This window comes from Apium graveolens, chromosome 2, assembly GCF_009905375.1.
Source record: "Apium graveolens cultivar Ventura chromosome 2, ASM990537v1, whole genome shotgun sequence".
NCBI lineage: Eukaryota > Viridiplantae > Streptophyta > Magnoliopsida > Apiales > Apiaceae > Apium > Apium graveolens.
Genome location: NC_133648.1, coordinates 16,093,868 through 16,108,839, shown reverse-complemented (window position 1 = coordinate 16,108,839; position 14,972 = coordinate 16,093,868). Strand labels below are relative to the sequence as shown.

The window sequence follows — 14,972 nt, the reverse complement described above, 5'->3', positions numbered from 1 at the left end:
ACAATTAAGATAATTAAGATAATCCTGACAAAAAAGAAGATAATATCAATGTCAACCAAAACAAATTACAACCCTAACCCCCCTACCTCACATCACAATGCAAGTAATAGATACAATTACTTCAATTGCGCTATAAAATTGTGCAAGTAATAGATACAATTACTTCAATTGCGCTATAAAATTGAACGAGATAATCTTTGGATGCTCGGGATGCTAGGCCTATAACATGAAAAATAGTAATTTTCAAGGGTCCATTTCACAGCTCTGTAACTACACTTTCTCCATTTAAAATCTCATGCTTGCTTTAGGGGAGTGCTTTAAAAAATCAAACACCTCCTGCACCAACATATATATGCATCCTTCTGTCCCATCCCAAGTATAAAACCAGTGTACATGTAGGCCGATCAGAATTCCACATTCATAGTTGATATCTGCCTGCAGAAAAAAACATAAAACAAACCATTACACAACTCTTAATAGATGCAGAAAACCTGCAGAAACTGAAATCCATTTCCCCCTAGCTCCTCTCCCTATCCTTTTAGTCCGACAACGACAAGGTTTTAGCATCCAAATAATATCCATCACCAACTAAACTCTATTATAGTTTACTAACTTATTTCCCTAAACAATACAATGCAAGCTTTAATTCAATAAAAGTCCTCAACAATCACATACAATGCAAATCACATTCTTCGTAAATCAGAAAAAAAAACTTAAGGCATCTCAATAGCTTTTACCCAAATTCCCATAACTAACAAACAACAATTCTCTCACTGTCACACATCATCATGATTACACAATTCAAACATCCGATTAAAGTACTTAAAGTAAGCAAAAGAATTATTATCAGTAACTAAACATCAAAAAACAGATCAAATAAACATACATATACAGGAAGCAAACCTGAAAACAACATATAACATATACGTAGAAGAATAGAGAACTAAAGAACTTATTAACGCCATTATAACCGAAGTAATTGAAGGCAAGGCCATCATACTAATACTGTAACTTATTATTTGCAATTATTAGAAGTAGGAACTTCTGGAGACACTGAAAAACAAAAGGAATTGAGATTGCCACTGGACTCCTGTGTACTCAGCAATAAATTACATCCTCGAGCCCTAGCAATTAAATTCTTCTTGGATTTCGACAAATTCGAGCTGCTATTGGAGAGATTTGAGGCGGTTATAGAGATCATTGTGTTATGTACTACACCAATAACTAGAACAGTCACGATTTTCAAGAGAAATTGACAAGCGTAACACCACGATATAATATGCAAATAGTCTGATACATGAAAGTAGAAAGAACACTCTAGCATTCGAGAGGCTAGCCTCTCCCAAAGCAAATGAAAAACAGATCTAAACTCTCGATGCCTTTCTCCTCGTTTCTGCCCTATTTCTTTCCCCTTTGCCTCTCTTAAGTAAAGACTTTACTACCCTTCAGCCTTTTCACCTTGGTCTCTTTTACCCTTCTTTCCACGTCTAGAGAACGTGTGTACTATTGGACCCATGAGTGGGTCTATTACTTTGCTTCCCTCCAAAGTTTCACCTTGTCCTCAAGGTGGAACAACGGGAAATGGTCATTGATTAATTGGACATCCTCCCAAGTGGCCTCAGCTTGTGGAAGGTCTGTCCATTTGATCAAAGCTTCTGTCCTGATATTTCCCCTAACCTCCACCTTTCGCACACCCAGTAAAGCTTCAGAAAATTGCACCTGCAGTTCTAATTCTGCAGTCAGCTGTTGAGGTATGGTTGACAAAACCGATGCTGTGCCCACATGTTTTTTCGGCTGTGAAGCATGAAGCACAGGATGGATCTTAGTAGCTGCTGGTAATGCCAGTTTATATGCTACCTGACCAATCCTTTGAGTCACCTCATACGGCCCATATTACTTTTCTGCTACATTCTCATTTGATTTACGAGCAAGTGAATTTTGTCGATATGGTCGAAGCTTCATGTAAAACCAATCCCCCACTTCAAAATACTCGTCTCCTCTCTTTTTTATCAGCTGCGTTCTTCCTTCGTTGCTGAGCTTTTACCAAGTTGTATTTCAAATCATCTAAGATGGAATCCCGCTCTTGTAACCATTCCTCCAGACTATCTACCTGTGTTTGTCCAGGTGCTTCCTTGATCAATTATGGTGGATCTCACCCGTACAGCACTCTAAAGGGACTCATTTTCGTCGACATATGGATAGAGGTATTATATGAGAACTCAACCCACGGAAGCCACTGACCCCAAGTCTTTGGCTTACCAGCTATGAAACACCTTAATACGCCTCTAACCCTTTGTTCACAATTTCTGATTGGACATCAGTTTGTGGACTTACTTGGATTGGTACTTCCCCCGGCCTCATCTCTGATTCGAGTACTTGTAGCCTGCAACTCAGTAATCGTGGATCTCATTTCTGAACACCATTTCAGTTGATCCGTCCTAATTTACCATCTGTTCCTGATGTTCTCGGAAACGGTTAACTCGTCCTTCCAACCTCGTCACTAGTGCCTCTAATCCCTCTTCTTGTTTACGAGCAGTCGTTGCTTGTCCTTCAACCAACAGGTCAGTAAGAGATTGTTTCATAGAATTCACCGCCGCCTCCACTGCCTTAATCACCATATCTGCCATGGTAGCTTCGATGTCCATTGGTTTCTCTTCTAGCTGATTGAGTCTCTGTGTGACTGTTGGAGGCCCCATAGATCAAGATCTCTGATACTACATTGTTATGTACTGCACCAATAATTAGAACAGTTACGATCTTCCAGAGAAATTGACAAGAGTAACACCGCGATTTAATATGCAAATAGATACATGAATTACATGGAAAGAACACTCTAGCATTCGAGAAGCTAGTCTCTCCCAAATCAAAAGAAAACAGATCTAAACTCTCGATGCCTTTCTCCTCGTTTCTGCCCTATTTCTTTCCCCTTTGCCTCTCTTGAGTAAAGACGTTACTACCCTTCGGCCTTTTCACCTTGGTCTCTTTTACCTTTCTTTCCGCGTCTAGAGAACATGTGTACTATTGGGCCCATGAGTGGGTCTTTGACAGATTGCCATTCATGTGTGTTGGACAGCTAATGTGGGGCTTTGGGTCGAGTACCATGGTTGTGGCCATCGCGGAAGAGGGAGAGAGAGGATATCACTAGGTTACATTAGTTGTGCACCTACAGTAATCATATACGAACTACATATAACACTTACACCTAGCACTTACCTTGACAAGGTTGAGAAAAAAAATTAAGTTGCTTTGAAATTTAAAATTCTATAGCCACTATAAATGTTGTTTTGAAATCTTAAACTCTATAACCACCATAAGGAAATGTCAAAAGAAGTAAGCAAGAGAATTATTATCAGTAACTAAACATCAAAAAACAGATCTGATGCAGGACATCCCATTAAGAAGCCCAAAGAAACTATCTGGGAACAATATTTTAGGCTTTGGAAGCCCATTAATTAGATTATTCTAGAATTACTTAATTATATTAGTAATGATTTATTAATTTAGGGAATAGCTATCTTTTAGGGTTTATTTAAATTAGGAATATTGTTTAGGACTCTTATAAATATTGATTGATTATTGTAATCAAGGGAGATTATAATTTTCTGTGATATTGAAAAGTTGTGTTTTATTCTCTTGCGTGAGAATTATTTACCCCAAAACCCTACTTTTAACCCTAGCCCCCATCAAAGTGCTATTAGAGCCTTCGTTCCTCCACCCAAACACCATACTTCTGTCACCAGCAGCCTCCGGCAACCACCCGTAGCCACCAGCAGCAACCAGCCAGCCTCCAACAGCCACCAAACAGCCTTGTTCCTGACACTACACACTGCTGAATCAACCTACATCACCCATTAAAACTTTACCCGGTTATTTTCTCTCAGAACTTACATCAAACACTTAGCACACATACAAATAGACTCCTTCTGGTTTCTGTCCCAGGCCACTTATTTACAAAACAAAAGCCGTGCCTGATTTTGACAGTCCAGAAAAAAAATGGTGAATGCTACAGAGGTTAATGCAATGCTCAAAGAGCATATTCAAGAACAAGAGGAGAAGAATGCAGAGTTTAAACTCTCAATCAATGAGTTAAAAGAGCAGATGACTACTATGATTAGGCAACAGGCCGCCATACAAAATAGTATGAATCAATTACTTGGCGATGAACCACAAAAAGAGCCGCCTAAACAACAAAGATCTCCCGCAAACGAGCCTTTGGATCAAGTCAGAGGCGTAAAATTAGAGGTTCCTGAATTTAATGGAGATACTCGTGGAGATATTTTTCTTGATTGGATACATAGTTTGGAAAGTTTCTTTCGATGGCACAAGTTGAATGATGCAAGAAAAACTTATTTTGCTGAAGCTAAGCTACGAGGTACAGCTCGCATGTGGTGGGATAAAGAAAAGGATAACAATCGTCGTGTTGGTAGAGGAGAAGTATTGTTGTGGGACGAGATGAAAGCTTTAATGCAACGTCATTTTCTGCCGGCTAACTACAAGCAACAAAATCATATCAAGTTCATCCAATTAAGGCAAGATAATCTTTCTGTGGCTGATTATACGAGTAAGTTTTATCACTTTTCCACTCGTTCAGACTTCAATCTTGATGAAAGTAGCTTGGTTAGCATGTATCGAACTGGTTTGATACCTGCTATTGCTAAAAGAATGTCTGGAAATCTTTATTACTCTTTAACTGATATAATGCAAGCTGCCCAACAAATTGAGGAAGAGTTGTTTGGTAATTTTGGAGAAAATCTTGTCTCAAGTTACAAGTCACCTGGTTCAATGTCTAGTATTAATCAGGGACGAGTTTTGCCCCCGCAACAGAATTTGTACAACAAAATCAACAAAGTCCAGCCTGATAAGGATCTTAAATGCTTTAACTGCAATGGGGCTGGTCATAAATATTTTGAGTGTCCTCCAAAAACCCCAAATTCTGGAAAAAGAGTAACAATTGTTGAAAAAGAAGAAGAATGTCCTCCAGATGGTTATAACGAGATGACTGACGAGGACCAAAGAGCGTGTGATGAGTTGAAAAACTGTATTGGAGCTTTGCGGTCATCACCCTTGGGCAACAACACTAAAGTTGTCCGAGCACATCATCGTCAACAGATATTTCAGCCTAGAGCTACGTGTTTTGGTAAAATCTGCTCAGTAATCATTGACACTGGTAGTTGTACAAATGTGATATCTAGTGATGCAGTTCAACGATCGGGTTTAAGGGTGGAACCTCATCCTGAGCCTTATGACATAGCATGGGTTGATAATAGGAAGTTGCGAGTTCAAGAACAGTGTTCGGTGACATTTTCAATTGGAAGGTTTAAAGACAAAGTTATGTGTGATGTCTTGCCGGTCAAATTGTGAAACATTATTTTAGGACGTCCCTGGCTTTCCGACAATGATGTGCATCATGCTGCTCTTCCTAGCACCTATTCTGTTGTCAAAGGAGGCACCACGTATATTTTTACTTGTGCTCGTTCTCATGTGCCCCTCATACGACAGTCTCTGATACTTTGTCGTGTTCCTTCTACTCTTATTAACTCGACGGAGTCGAGTTCTTTTCGGCGGAGGAGAATTGATGCAGGACATCCCATTAAGAAGCCCAAAGAAACTATCTGGGAACAATATTTTAGGCTTTGGAAGCCCATTAATTAGATTATTCTAGAATTACTTAATAATATTAGTAATAATTTATTAATTTAGGGAATAGCTATCTTTTAGGGTTTATTTAAATTAGGAATATTGTTTAGGACTCTTATAAATATTGATTGATTATTGTAATCAAGGGAGATTATTATTTTCTGTGATATTGAAAAGTTGTGTTTTATTCTCTTGCGTGAGAATTATTTACCCCAAAACCCTACTTTTAACCCTAGCCCCCATCAAGATCACAATGAACATACCTGAAAACAACATATAACATATACGTAGAAGAATAGAGAACTAAAGAATTTATTAACGCAATTATCAACGAGGCAATTGAAGGAAAGGCCATCACACTTATTATGTAACTTATTATTTAAAGTTATTAGAGTAGGAATTTCTGGGGACACTGAAAAGCAAAAGGAATTGAGATTGCCACTGGACTCTTGTGTACTCAGCAATAAATTACATCCTTGAGTCTTAGCAATTAAATTCTTCTTGGATTTCGACAAATTCGAGCTGCTGTTGGCTGTAGAGATCATTGTCATTGATGTGTGTTGGACAGCTAAGGTGGGGCTTTGGGTCGAGTACCGTGGTTGTGGCCAGCGCGAGAGAGAGGGAGAGAGGATTTCATTAGGTTACATTAGTTATGAACCTATAGTACTCATTTACGAACTACAGCTAACACTTACACCTAGCACTTACCTTGACAAGGTTGAGAAAAAAATTTAAGTTGCTTTGAAATCTAAAACTCTATAGCCAGTGGCCACTATAAATGTTGTTCTGAAATCTTAAACTCTATAACCACCATAAGAAAATGTCAAAAGGAGTATAGTTATAGCAGTTACCATGATAAACAATATAGAATTGTTTCACAAGATCTCCTTGCTCCAAACTAACTTCTCCCCAAAGGAACATTTCTTCATAAACCCAGCCGGCATAAGCATATCAAAGAGTACCAATGATTTTTAAAAAAATAGAATGGAACTTGGCCGATACAACTTTTAATTTCCTGAATATCAACCAAATAAAAACTCAGAACTCTTTTCCCACATTAGAATAAAATGTCATTGGCGTGAAACCAAGATTTTATTTATAAATGTCTATATTTTAACTATAACTTTGGTTTTCTAGTATTTAGTATATGTCTATTATAATTTCAAAAGGTGTTCTAGTTTTTACATACAATACATTTTTCATCAGAGTACAGTGTGGTAAATCATTCCCAGGTACCTGTGATGATGCAATTCATTAAAAAAAAAGTGAAAACTCATTAATGAATTTAGGGAAAGAACATTCTAATTGAGGAAATATATTTTCTCTTTTGTATTACGTGGCAATATTGCACTACTGGAAAACGTTAGAGTACTCCTGAGACTGACTTCATGATCATAACTAAGTGAACATAATTTAACATATTAGCAACCTGTTAATGGACTAGTGTGGACATGATTTGCGGAGTTCAGAGATAACTTACTATCGGTTTATAAATCTCGACGAACAACCCTTAAAAGTAAGAACTTCTCGTCCCTTTTGTACGGTTCATATAACTTTTGCGAGACCTGCATAGAAATTCCAAAAGCAGTAATTATCCTAGAGAGTCCACAATATTGCTGTATCTAAGAAACATAAACTAGAAACTACTCGTGCAAAACCTTAAACAATTAACAATTACACTTCAGATTTTAAAAACAAATTGTGTACCACATATCAACACTTGATCACAACGAAAACAAGTCTTTAGCTGAAATTTATTTAGCAAAGAAGCAATTATGGGACACTTCAAGTTAAACATAGAGTAATTACCATCGACCAGGTTTAGGCAGAAGATATTGTAATTTAGTGAAAATAGGAAATAATTTCCTTCTCAACTTATGGATATAGTGTATTTAATACTTCCAAGTGAGTAGGGCTCAAGTAAGTCTATAATCAAGACATAATATAACGCTAAAACTAAATTTATATTTCATTTTAAAACAGGAGAGGGGGTTTAAGTGTCCTAACTCCAAAGCCAGAATGTTTTAGTCATGTAGCCATAAAGAATGAATTGCTACAATCATGTTATACACATTCACATTTCCACAAAAAGTACCTTGTCTCGGAAAGAAATTGGAGTATCCTGAAGGACAGAAAATTCGTTTAAAAACTATTCTCAATTTATCATTGTACATGGCATTTGATCTCATTATTACTTGCACGACTACATTTGATAATACTCAATGTCAATTGGTTATGTTTCTATATCCAAGTAGTTGATACTTTAAAATGATATAACAGGTATGCCAAGTCTTGCAGTGATCGTACTTGCTTGCTTCAGGTTTTCTACAATCTGCACGATGCTGATGCTTGCAGCATATCCATATTGGTCCCTGGGACAATTATGTACATCTGAATATGTTTGGGCTTCCTTCTCCATCTACGTTTTCATGGGCAGTGGTTTCTTCGGAGCATATATTGGCTTTGAACTCCTACATTTGCTTGAGACGGACGTGGGTTTAGCTTGGTTAGTTCGGCTCCATTCCAGTCAGCCATTCATAACTTGGGTTCTTGTACCAGTTTGCTATGTAGCTACATATCTCATTAGCAATGAGAACATCATCATTGGCCTTCTCGTTGCTTTTGCTGTATGCGCAGTTGTGTTCTACATTATCCTATATGGGAACGCTGAGATTGTGAAAGATGTGATAAGCAAGGTAATATGGCAGCAAGCAGCGGCGGCTTATCAGAGCTATGGCCAGGGAAATTATGGATCATGCTTTATATCATTAGCTTTGGTACTATTTTGTCTCCGTATCAAGGTGAGAATTTAATCTGTAATATGGTTTTTGTGTGTATATCTATACACCCCCATTTGTCTTTCAATCTTTTTTTTTTTCTCTTTACATAAGTACAACTAAGCTAGGAGTAGACATAAACTAGACATAAACTGCAGGTTGCTTCCTATTAAAAGACAATATTATACATAGTTGACATACGGAGCAACTCCAACGGGAGACGTTCCTTACCCATAGTACGCCTAGCTGGAAGGATTTAGGAGTTTTCTCCACAAAAACAATCTCCAATCAAACCCCATATTTAGGTACCCAAAATTGCTCCCCTATATGGTGCCATAGTCATCTCCCCCTCCTCTCTCCTCCTATTTCCGATCTCAGTTGCCTTGTTGACGTCGGAATTTATCTTTGTGACGGCTGTGTCGCGGTGTGGTGTGTGTATAATTTGGGGAGGGGTGTTCTTTGTTCATATCTGGATGTGTCATGTGTGTAGTATTTATGTGAGTCCGGTGTGCCAGTGTTTGTGTGCTTTTATTTTTATGTATAAATATTTGGATAAATGACTGTGCAGATTATCAAATTTAAATTAAATTAAACGGATATTTGTTAATATTATATAGTCAAAAACTGATTTAAATTTAAAAAAAGGAAAGGTAAAATTTTAATTAAATATTATTTTTAAATTATAGATTATCAATATAAAAAATATCATTGGAATATTCGTTATTTTAATATATTTTAGGAAATAAAATTGAGTAATCCGTGGGGGTTGTACCTAGAGCCGGCCAAACGAACGGGCCGAGCGTGCCGGGCCGAATTTTGGACGGGCCGATTCGTTGACAACTGAATTCGTGAACGGCCCGCGATTATATACGGTCCGGGCCGAGCCGGGCCGATTACATAGTTGAATTACTTGTGAACGGCACGCGAAAAAAACGAATATAACGGTTCAGCGAATAAAGGCGAATAGAGGCGAATAACAAATTGATTAAACGCGTAATAAGAAAAAGATATGGTAGGCGGTTAACCGCGAATTGCGGTTAACTCGCGAGTTGCCCTCTTTTTTTTTTATTTAATAAGCCGTTGACTTTGTAAATTAAACAGGAGCTGATTGATTTATGTATAAAAAATTAGTACTTATTCGGAGATGCATTAGTAAATTAGCAGACATCAAGTAAAATGTATAATCTGAAATTTATTATTGATCACCAATAAATCTATGAAGGCATCTGGTTTAGGTTGACGAGCCGATTTAATACGAATTTTGACGAGCCGAATTATGAACGGGCCGAGCCAAACCGCTCGTTTGGCCGGCTCTAGTTGTACCCCATGAATATATGAAGATGTGAACCAGATGAAAGGCTGAATTTTATTATGGGTTTCTAAGTTGTCTAATATTTCGATGCACTCGGATACCTTTTCCTAAAAATTGGTATATACATATCTTAGGATACGCCATATTTTAAAAATTCAGTATTTTGGGTCATTCAACCACAAAGGTACTTAAGTCATTTTCTCATTATAAAATACATACAAAACACAGCTCTAATAAGTCTTTCGTTAAAAAAATAAATTTAAACGACAAATCAATTTTAACTGTAAATTTAGCAAAAGATAATTTTAAAAATATTATTTGAAGCTATGTTTTATAAATATCTTAAATTACGTGTAAAAAAACGCCTAAAAATGGAGACAATAATAATTTAATATTTAGTGACTCATTTATTTTAATATATTTTATGGATTCAGGTTGCACGTACATCAGAGATGATATGGCAGATTCAGCGTTGCTGTCATATGCGTATGATGCGCACATGTACTTACTGTATTCTGGGAGATATCGATCCGTAGGAGAGGTACGTGAGATAATATGGTCAAAGAAATAAAATAAAATCATTTGGAATTTGATCATAAATCATAAAAATCAACTCACTATGGAATTGACAATAAAACGTTGTGAATTTGTTAAATAACATAAAAATTGATTGAAAATACTGAAATTTGATAATGTGAAGATTACCTAAAAAATTATGATTAGGATAAATAAAGATTAGAGTCTAAACCTGCAATTGAGACTACAATAAAAATGAGAAAATATAATCATTATATCATTAGATTTGGACTTGCAAATTTAGTAATTATGGGTTGATATTAGTAATCATACGCATCACATTTTGGTTAGAGGAAGTCAATTGATTTTATATGCTGGTCCTTTTACTAATAATTTCAACTTGTTTTTACTTTCAGATCGATGCGGATTGGTGATTACTGGTTGTTACATATGAACAGCTTTTACACACATGTTTGGAACTTTGCCTGGACATAGCTTATATAGTACATAGTATATAGTACATGGTTTATAGACACGTATTTTTTGTGTTGTTTGTTTTAGAATCAGTTTATTTGCATTTATATTCGATCTATAGGTCACTAATATGTATATTCTAAAACTAACTTGGCATATTGTAAAACATCAACAATTTAAGAGTAGATATTTCAAATGCTCAAAACATCGGTCTAATTTTTTGATCGAATAACAAGTCAAAAGAAAGACTTAAAGATAAGATCTTTCCACATCACACAGACTTGGAATTGAAAAGTGTGGCAATTAGATTATATATACCTAGCAATGGAACAAGATATAATAGTAGATGATTCTGAATCTGATTGGAGCTTATATCAAATTACACCATTGAAAAAGGAGGTCTTAAAATAATGTAGTGATACGTAATTCGGGTTTAATTTCATATCGGTTGCAAGAAATCAAAATTTGGGGTTGCTTTTTCGGCCTGTGTGAAAAACTGAGAAAATTAATAAATACGGGGATCGAAGAATTTGCGGTTTGTGAAAGAATATGGAGAGTAAGGTACCAAATTTTGTCTCAAAATGATTTGAAATTGTGAATCTCTGAAGGTCCGGACCTAACAAATGCAAGTTATCTGCAAAATCTGGATAAGTCCGGATTTAACAAAACTCAAATAAAAGTCTGGATTTAAAAAGATAGGATAAAAATTAGTTGATCCGGATAAAATTATGGGCATTTTAAATTATTTTCTATTACAGATAGTGACGAATACGGGAATTATTTTTACGAGGGTTCAATTTTTTTACTAATACAAACATCTTTTTCAATAACAAAATCCACTAAATTTAACCGAAATTTATAACAAAGTATAGATAATTTCGATCACATTTGAACTCCTATCAAAATTTGGATCACATTCGACTTCTTGCCGGAAAATACTCAAACACTAAACTATCTCCTCTATGTTTTGGTATTTTCATCTCCTCTGTATTTTGGTATTTTCATTTTTGTAGCTTAGCATTATTACATTAAATTACAAAAATCTAATTACGTAGCATAATAAAACAAAGTACTATTAACATTATCGTAGCATAATAAAGCAAAGTACTATTAAATAATAGTAGCACACAAATAAAATGCATATATGTACGCTTTGATTGGAATGCGAGTGGCATACATTTGCAAACAGAGTAACTAAAAAGAGAGAAAAATATAACGAAACAATGAAGTAACTTAAAAGTAAGAAAAAATTGATAGTAGAGAAGACTCGAACTCCGGTCTTGGGCGTATAATGTAACATCGCAAATCAGCAGAACTGCAGTGTATGAGTGATTGGCCCTGTTTGAGGTTTATTAAAAAAACGTAACTCATGATTTAAAGTTGAAAATTGTCATATACTTTCTCCGTCCCAATTTATTTGTTCAGTTTAATTTTTGCACGTAATTTAAGGTATATTGACCGTATAGTTTCATTGATTATTTTTCAATTTTTTTTTTGTGAATAAATATTAAAATCTTAAATTTTTATTCACAAAAAGAAAATTTGAAAAATAATCAACGAAACTATGCGGTCAATGCATGCAAAAGTCAAACTGGACAGATAAATTGGGACTGAGGGAGTAAGTGATATGAAGATCGTAAATTATAAGTTATTTAAGTGTTTGGATAATTTTACGTATAAGTTATTTATAAGTTAATAGTAAGTTAATAATGGGCATGTTTGGCCAGAGTATATAAGTAGCTTATTAATTTATAATCCCGTAATTATTTATCGACAAGACTCAACTTATAAGTCGAATTTTCAACTTATAAGCTGATAAGTTGGATTTTAGTAACGACGTATTTTTTTCTCAACTTATTTTGATTTTTTCGCCTTTTTATTAACTTTAATTTTAAAAAATATATTTTAAATGTTAATCTAATCTAAAATTCACGAATTAAGATAATTATATTTAAAAAATAATAATTTTAATTAAGTTAAGTAAAACTTGTTTTTGACTTATAAGTAAAATTATATCAACACTTATATAACTTATAACGATTCATCTACTTATCACTTATAATTCACTTATTTATTTTAAATTATAAGTTACTTATTTAAAATTTGCCAAACGGGCAAATTAATGTGTTTGGTAAATCATAACTTATAAGTTAAATATTTTATTTAAAAATATAAAATACACATGAATATAAAATAAAAACAAATATATAATTAATACATAAAACAAATATTAACATTTTTATTAATTTAATACTAATTTTTTACTACAATGTGAATATATTTTTTTAACTAAACTAATTTTAATATGTATATTAAGATATATGGGCCCTTTTATGTTAAATTACAGGAACTATAACTACGTAGATTAGTGCCAGTATGGCAGTATGGTTAAAAAGCTTAAAAGGCTGAGAACGGGGAATGAAAAGTTGAATGTTAGACAATCCTCACTTTCGCTTTTGACTTAAAAAAGCTGATAAGATGGTTTAATTATTTTTGTCCCGCAGTCGGAGAATTTGATAACGGGCATTATTATGCCCATATAAGCTGAAATGAACGGTCCCCAAACATGCATATTATATCCTAGCTAATATATATTCAAATTTTATGGGGCCAAGAACCCCTCTGAACCCCGATCCATCTCTCAATACAAGGTGCACTGTTATTAATTGAGTGATCCCCAATTAAACCACAACAAGCGGACCATTTTGAGTACCAATTTGTTATTTCTAGAACTATTCATATTCTTATATACTTAAATAAAAATAATGTTAGCTCCACGAAATTGCAATAAATTTTTTTACAAAATGGAGATAGGCATTGATTGAAATGGATCTCTTGCATTCATATCAATAACCTAATTAAAATATCACATATCATGTGCCGCATTAATTTATAATTTTTTGTGAATCAAATTTAGTGCATGTATCACTACTCCTTGAATAAATCCGTCAAAAGTTTTAAGTTGGACTCCAAAATTTTGGTTTGTAAATAATTTGAGGCACCTATATTTTTTCTATTTGGTCAGCAGAAAAAATCGAAATCGAAAACATAAACGCAAAAAATTGTTAAATCATATCAAAAAAATTAAACCACCAAGTAAATTGAGAAAAATTGAACGAAAAAAAACAAATTAGCGATACAATTTCGATTCTGGTTAATCAAAATCGAACTAAAATTAATCGTATCACCATATTATATATATATATATTATCATCATAAGTTTAAAAAAATATTTTGTTTTTATAATATAATGAACATATATTTGGAGTTGTTGAAAAATTAAGTTATTCGATAAGTCCGTTCGAGTTTAACTCGGTCCTAGCTAGATAAGTTTAGTTTGATGTATCTCGAATTTGATTTTGACTAAGCAAATGTGTTCAATAAAATTATCGAACACTAAAAAATTAAATAAAAAATATTATATATAAATAAATGCTCGATCCATTCAACAAAAAATATCCAAATGATTGTTTAACATCAACAATTTAGTTAAAAGTATTTCTCTGTTAATAATTAACGTAACAAATAATCCGACAATAATATTGTAGAAATTTGTACAATGATTGTAACGACTGGGATTTTCGCTATATATGTATTCGAGTAAAATATAATTTCATGTCATAATTGCGAATTATGTGAAATGTTGGGTATAAAATATTAAGTTATATAATTTTGTGGTTTAAATTAAATTTCTGTGTAATAGTGTTAAGGAACGGGTAAAGTCTCGTTCCCGTTTGATGAGTCAGCTGAAAAGGGTTAAAACGTGATTGTTGGGCCGTCAAGTAGAATGGGACCCGTTATTCAAAAGATGGATTAAAAGAAAATTATGTGCTAAGTTGTATAGATAATTGTGGTGACTATCATTATGTGAGTATGTGTTATTTGTGATTACCTGTGTGAATTTATGAGCTTTTAAATATTTTTAAAAGAATTTATTTGATTTAAATAAGGATTTATTGGTCCTTATATATTTTTAGTACATTATTAATATGCGATCAAGGTGTGAGATTTGTTTTGTTATCTCTAAAATAGTCCAAGAGACTTTTTTAAAAATGATAGTTGGATTTATTTAATGTTCTGATTTTTGTGAGATAAAAGTTTGATTTGAATGTTAGTTGTTTAGTTAAGATCGAGTTTAACTCTTAATATTTGATCTTGCAAGTTGATTTGGTTAGTTGTATGTTGTTTTGGTTAAACAATTCGAATGATGCTTTAGTTTTAAAAAGAAAATGGTTCGAAATATTTGGTTGATTTGA

General features: G+C 34.0%; 1 long non-coding RNA gene across 4 annotated transcripts; it reads right to left on the bottom strand.

The window, feature by feature from the left end:
• Positions 1–4: 4 nt before the first annotated feature.
• Positions 5–8,916, bottom strand: LOC141707034 (uncharacterized). 4 transcript variants are annotated; one of them, XR_012568943.1, is made up of 5 exons: positions 7,733–8,916; positions 7,118–7,202; positions 6,489–6,652; positions 1,001–2,729; positions 5–435 (listed from the first exon to the last, which is right to left on the bottom strand). It is a non-coding gene; the product is annotated as an uncharacterized LOC141707034 (long non-coding RNA). The 4 variants fall into 4 exon arrangements; XR_012568940.1 differs by having other exon boundaries at positions 7,945–8,916; XR_012568941.1 differs by having other exon boundaries at positions 1,338–2,729; positions 7,945–8,916.
• Positions 8,917–14,972: the final 6,056 nt, after the last annotated feature.